The sequence below is a fragment of the Rhinopithecus bieti genome, unplaced genomic scaffold (genome assembly GCF_001698545.2).
Source record: "Rhinopithecus bieti isolate Rb0 unplaced genomic scaffold, ASM169854v2 scaffold_23276, whole genome shotgun sequence".
Classification (NCBI taxonomy): domain Eukaryota; kingdom Metazoa; phylum Chordata; class Mammalia; order Primates; family Cercopithecidae; genus Rhinopithecus; species Rhinopithecus bieti.
This window is the reverse complement of record NW_016810868.1, coordinates 1,335,498-1,342,641: the sequence shown is the minus strand read 5'-3', so window position 1 is coordinate 1,342,641 and position 7,144 is coordinate 1,335,498.

Genomic DNA, 7,144 nt, shown 5'->3' with positions numbered 1-7,144 from the left:
TTTTTTTTTTTTTTTTTTTTGAGACGGGGTTTCACTCTTGTCACCCAGGCTGGAGTGCAGTGACATGATCTAGGCTCACTGCAACCTCTGCCTCCCAGGATCAAGTGATTCTCCTGCCTCAGCCTCCCGAGTAGCTGGGATTACAGGTGCCTGCCACCACGCCCGCCTAATGTTTTGTATTTTTAATAGAGACGAGTTTCATCATGTTGGCCAGGCTGGTCTCAAACTTTTGACCTCAGGTGATCCGCCTGCCTCGGCCTCCCAAAGTGTTGGGACTACAGGCATGAGCCACCGCACCTGGCCCACTGAGCTTCTTAGGACTATATAGTACCACACATTCACCACATCAGAAACGTTTTCCTACTACTTATTTATTTAGAGACAAGGTCTCACTCTGTCATCCAGGCTGGAATGCAGTGGCGTGATCACAGCTCACTGCAGCCCCCACCTCCCAGGCTTCAGTGATCTTCCTACCTCGGCCTCCCAAAATGCTGCATTGGGAGGGAAGACTGCTTGAGGCCAGGAGTTTGAGACCAGCCTGGGAAACATGGTAAAACCCTAACTCTATAAAAAAAATACAAAAAATTATCTGGGTGTGGTGATGTGTGCCTGTGGTCCCAGCTACTTAGGAGGCTGCAGTGAGAGGATCACTTGATCCTGGAAGGTCAAGCCTACAGTGAGCCATGAGCATGCCATCGCACTCCAGCCTGGACAACAGTAAGACCCTGTCTCAGTAAATAAATCAATAATAAAAGTCTCACAGGACTGCTTGGATTTTTTAAAAAATCAGTGGTCACCCCCTGTCCCTCTGCCCACCACATTCCCAATCCCTAGAGATTACTGCTTCCGTCTTACAGTTGCTTTGTACCTTTGGGTGTTCACCTCCACATGTTTTTTTATTTTTTGAGACAGAGTCTCGCTCTGTCGCCCAGGCTGGAGTGCAGCGGCTGGATCTCAGCTCACTGCAAGCTCCGCCTCCCAGGTTCATGCCATTCTCCTGCCTCAGCCTCCTGAGTAGCGGGGACTACAGGCGCCCGCCACCTCGCCCAGCTAGTTTTTTGTATTTTTTAGTAGAGACGGCGTTTCACCATGTTAGCCAGGATGGTCTCGATCTCCTGACCTCGTGATCCGCCCGTCTCGGCCTCCCAAAGTGCTGGGATTACAGGCTTGAGCCACCACGCCCGGCACCTCCACATGTTTAAGTGACACACTTACTCTGCTCTCACTAGTTCTTTTTTTTGTTTTTGAGACGGAGTCTCATGCTGTCGCCCGGGCTGGAGTGCAGTAGCACGATCTTGGCTCACTGCAACCTCAGCCTCCCGGGTTCGAGCTATTCTCCAGCCTCAGCCTCCCAAGTAGCTGGGATTACAGGCGCTCGCCACCACACCCAGCTAATTTTTTGTATTTTTAGTCAAGATGGGGTTTCACTGTGTTAGCCAGAAATGGTCTCAATCTCCTGACCTCATGATCCGCCCGCCTCGGCCTCCCAAAGTGCTGGGATTATAGGTGTGAGCCACTGCGCCCAGCCAATTGTATTTTTTTTTAAAGAAGTTTTAAAGAGCTTTCAAAGTACTGACTTTACAAATTATAATAGTTCCGTGATAATCAACAACCTAAATACCTTTTAGAAATTTAAATTTAGCAGTGGCTCACGCCTGTAATCCCAACACTTTGGGAGGCCAAGGTGGGCGGATCATGAGGTCAGGAGATTGAGACCATTCTGGCTAACACAGTGAAACCCCATCTCTACTAAAAAATACAAAAAAAAAAAAAAAAATTAGCTGGGTGGGGTGGTGGGCGCCTATAGTCCCAGCTGAGGCAGTCCCAGCTGAGGCTGAGGCAGCAGAATGGCATGAACCTGGGAGGTGGAGTTTGCAGTGAGCCGAGATTGCACCACTCACTCCAGCCTGGAAGGCAGAATGAGACTCTGTCTCAAAAAAAAAAAAAAAAAGCAGCCTAAGACAGAATGGTTGTTATTTGTGTAATTTCTGGATAAGCAAGACTAATGTTGTTGGTCTAATGAAAACAGCTATATCTTCTGAGTTATTTGCAAAATACACAAATATATAAGTTTAAAGTTCTCACTTAGGTGAATACCTGATATTCACAGGCTATAAAAATGGTTACGGGGCGGCCGGACGCGGTAGCTCGCACCTGTAATCCCAGCACTTTGGGAGGCCAAGGCGGGCGGATCACGAGGTTAGGAGATCGAGACCATCCTGGCTCACATGGTGAAACCCCATCTCTACTAAAAAATACAAAAAAAAATTAGCTGGGCATTGTCGCAGGTACCTATAGTCCCAGCTACTCGGGAGGCTGAGGCAGGAGAATCACTTGAACTCAGGAGGCGGAGGTTGCAGTGAGCCGAGATGGTGCCACTGCACTCCAGACTGGGTGACAGAGCAAGACTCTGTCTGAAAAAAAAAAAAAGGTAACAGGGGCTGGGTGCAGTGGCTCACGCCTATAATACCCGCTCCTTGGGAGACCAAGGTGGGTGGATCACTAGATGTCAGGAGTTTGAGAGCAGCCTGGCCAACATGACAAAACCCTGTCTCTACTAATAATACAAAAAATTAGCCAGACATGGTGGTGGGTGCCTGTATCCCAGCTACTCAGGAGGCTGAGGCAGGATAACTGCTTGAACCCAGGAGGTGGATGTTGCAGTGAGCCAAGATCAGGCCACTGCACTGCAGCCTAGGCGACAGAGGGAGATTCCATCTAAAAAAAAAAAAAAAAAATTGCTACAGGGAAATAACTTGAAATGATGACTAGCTTTGTCTGATATCTCACTTTTCTTTTTTTGTTGTTGTTATTTTGTTTTGTTTTGTTTGAGCAGGAGTCTTGCTGTGTCGTCAGTCTGGAATGCAGTGGCACAATCTCGGCTCACTGCCAACCTCTGCCATGTGGGTTCAAGCAAGTCTCCTGCCTCAGCCTTCTGAGTAGCCGGGACTACAGGCACATGCCTCCACACCCAGCTAATTTTTGTATTTTTAGTAGAGATGAAGTTTCACCATATTGGCCAGGATGATCTCGAACTCTTGACCTCGTGATCTGCCCCACTCGGCCTCCCAAAGTGCTGGGATTACAGGCATGCCCAGCCAATATCTCAGTTTTCACAAGTAATCTAGGTAATCTGTTAAAAATAAGTATATTAGTACACACAGTGCCAATGTGCCCCAAATAAATAAATACATTAAGTAAATGTAGATCACATAAATTCTTTATTTCTTTCTCTTTCCTTACACCCCTCCTTCCCTCCCTCCCTCCTTCCTTCCTTCATTTATTTTTTTTGAGACGGAGTCTCGCTCTGTCGCCCAGGTTGGAGTGCAGTGGTCAGATCTTGGCTCAATGCAAGCTCTGCCTCCCTGGTTCACTCCATTCTCCTGCCTCACCCTCCTGAGTAGCTGTGACTACAGGTGCCCGCCACCACGCCTGGTTAGTTTTTTGTATTTTTTTAGTAGAGACGGGGTTTCACCGTGTTAGCCAGGATGGTCTCGATCTCCTGACCTCGTGATCCGCCCATCTTGGCCTCCCAAAGTGCTGGGATTACAGGCTTGAGCCACCGCACCCAGCCTATTTATTATTATTATTTTTGCAACGGAGTCTCACTCCGTCTGTTGCCCAAGCTGGAGTGCAGTGGCACAATCTCAGCTCACTGCAACCTCCACCTCCTGGGTTCAAGCGATTATTCTGCCTCAGCCTCCCGAGTAGCTGGGACTACAGGCGCCTGCCACCACACCTGGCTAAATTTTGTATTTTTAGTGGAGATGGGGTTTCACCATGTCGGCCAGGCTGGTCTTGAACTCCTGACCTCAGGTGATCCACCACCTTAGCCTCCCAAAGTGCTGGGATTACAGGTGTGAGCCACTGAGCCCAGCCAATTAGCCCCGCACTCCGGCCGGGCCACGCGGGCGGAGGGGGCGTGGGGTCCCCGCTCTCGCCGCGCGGGCGCTCCCCTTTGTTTCGCCGCCTGCGCGACTGGGACTGCGCTTGAGGACCAGGGCTGTGGGTCCCGAAACGCAGCGTGGGGTGGGACTCTTTTTAAGAAAAAGAGTGCAGGCCGGACGCGGTAGTTCACGCCTGCAGCCCCAGCACTTTGGGAGGCCGAGGCGGGAGGATCACCTGAGGTCGGGAGTTCGAGAGCAGCCTGACCAATATGGAGAAACCCCGTTTCTACTAAAAATACAAAATTAGCTAGGCGTGGTGGCGCGCACCTGTAATCCCAGCTACTGGGGAGGTTGAGTCAGGAGAATCGGTTGAACCCGGGAGGCGGAGGTTGCGGTGAGGCGAGATCGCGCTGTTGCCCTCCAACCTGGGCAAGAAGAACGAAACTGCATTTCAAAAAAATAATGGAAAACTATGAAAACATGGGTGGCAAAAATGAATGGTTTTGCATATGTTTATTTTCTGTAATGTATAAAGTGTATATATTGTATGACAATAATTATGTAACACCCTATTTTACAGTTGTTTTGTATAATGAGAAAGGTCATTATACATTATTACTGAATAAGTTTTTTAGGATTTTTTTTTTTTTTTAAGACAGAGTCTTGCTCTGTTGCCCAGGCTGGAGTGCAGTGGCGCCATCTCGGCTTCCTGCAAGATCCATCCGCCTCCCGGGTTCACGCCATTCTCCTGCCTCAACCTCCCGAGTAGCTGGGACTACGGGTGCCCACCACCACGCCCAGCTAATTTTTTTTGTATATTTTTAGTAGAGACGGGGTTTCACCGTGTTAGCAAGGATGGTCTCGATCTCCTAACCTCGTGATCCGCCCGCCTCGGCCTCCCAAAGTGCTGGGATTATAGGCGTGAGCCACCGCGCCTGGCCAAGATTTTTATTTTTATAGACGGGGTCTCTGTGGCCCACGCTGGAGCACAGCAGTGCCCACTGAAGCCTCCACGTCCTGGGCTCAAGTGATGGGACTATAGGCGCAGCCCCCGCACCTGGGTAATTTTTGTATTTTGTAGGGTAGAGGTGGGGTCCCCATACTGCCCTGGCTCGTTGGTCTGGAACTCCTGAGCTCGTGTGATCCTCCTGCCTCGGCCTCCCAAAGTCTGGGATTACAGGCTCCAGCCACCGCTGGCCCTAATCATAGTACTGACTTCCGGGCTTTGACTGGATGAGCTTCCTGTAGCACTGCTGCAGGTTATGCTCCACAAACAAGGATCCTGATAAATGCAGTCTCCATCCAAAAAGAAAACATACATAAATGCTGTATTAAATTGGAAATGCTGCATTACCAAATGCATTCCACAGAGGAGACAACTGTAATTCTAATCGGGCAGTGGGAAGTTGAGTCTTCTGCTTACCGTTTTTCACACTGGATGACTGGAAGAGTCTTGCGGACCCACTGATGGCTCCGTGCATACAAACCTTGCTTCTCTGCTTCCCGCCAACTTCCAGCACCAAGCTCCGTTCAGCTAAGGACTCAACAGCCTCAGACACCCAGCAAGGATGTGTCTCAACTGAATTAAAATATCCCTTGTGGCCGGGTGTGGTGGCTCACGCCTGTAATCCCAGCACTTTGGGAGGCCGAGGCAGATGGATCACGAGGTCGAGAGATCAAGATCATCCTGGCCAACACAGTGAAACTTTGTCTCTATTAAAAATACAAAAATTAGCTGGGTATAGTGGTGTGTGCCTGTAATCCCAGCTACTCGGGAGGCCAAGGCAGGAGAATTGCTTGAACCTGGAGGTGGAGGTTGCAGTGAGCCGAGACTGTGCCACTGCACTCCAGCCTAGGGACAGAGCAAGACTCCGCTGTCTCTAAAAAAAGAAAGAAAAAGAAAATATCCCATAAACCCTGACTGGATGTATCTCCGCTCAAGTCCTCCGTTGTGTGCCAAAAATGCTTATAGTCCCCCCAGTGCCACCAGCCCCAAGGAAGAGTGTGGTGAAGGTAGAGTTGGCCTGGAAAGAGGCAGCCTTGTTAACACTGCAGTTCAGTCCTCCTATGTGACAAAATTAGCCAACATCTGACCTCGTGAATGCGTTGGGAGGCCCTTCTCAGAGCCTCGGAGACCCATGCAGGTGGGGCTGAGCTAGCTCCATAGTGAGCCTGGGCTGAGAGATAGGGGACAGCTACATCAAGCTGTCCTCTGCAGGTGTCCACCAGGACAGCCGTTGTCCCATCGGGCCCTCCATCAGGAGTTCAGGCCTGATGCCACAAGTCACTTGTGCCCTGTCCTTGGCACTCCCTGCACCATGGCACGATAGATACAGATGTCTGTGCGAGGCTGTCCTCACTGCCCACTCCATCCCACCCTGGGGTCATTTGTACGCACTCCCTCCTGAGATTCTTCCAACTTAGGGCCCAGAGGAAAGCGGCTGGTATGGAGAAGCAACTTTGGGAGGTCTGGCGAGCTTCTCATACCTCAATGGAGATGTCACACCACTGTCTGTCTACCAGTTATCCATTTAGCTTCGTGCATGGAGAAAAGACAATTCCAAAGCTTTCTGGAGAAAAAAAGTATCTTCATTTCCATCTGTAGGTCTTAGTGTCTCTCTGGCATAATTTTCCTCCAGCCTTTCTTAGGTTCTTTTAGTACCATCTGCTGTAGTTTCATCTTTCATTTAACTGCAAATGTCTCTATTTTGCCCTTGTGTTTGAAGGATACGCTATTGTATAAACGTCATCCCATTGTCTTCCATCATTGCCAATGAGAATCAGTGATCAGTCATTTGTGTCCTGGTTCCCCAGCAGGTTATGTGACAATGTGACATGTCCTCTGGCTCTTTCAAGACTATCCCTTTGTCTTCAGTTTTTTCTTTTCTTTTTTTTTTTTTGGAGACAAGGCCTCACTCTGTTGCCCAGGCTGGAGTACAAGGCACAATCATGGTTCACTGCAGCCTCAACCTCCTGGGCTCAAGTGATCCTCCCACCTCAGCCTCCCAAAATACTGGAATTACAGGCAGGTTCCGACACCCGCAGCCTCATCTTCAGTTTTCTTAGCATGTGCCCAAGCATATTTTCCTTTGTATTTACCTTGCTTGGGTTCACTGAGCTGCTTTTTTATTTTTATTTTTTGAGATAGAATCTTGCTCTGTCACCCAGGCTGGAGTGCAGTGGCACGATCTCGGCTCACTGCAACCTCCGCCTTGTGGGTTCATGCCCAGCTATTTTTTTTTTTTTTTTTTTTTTTT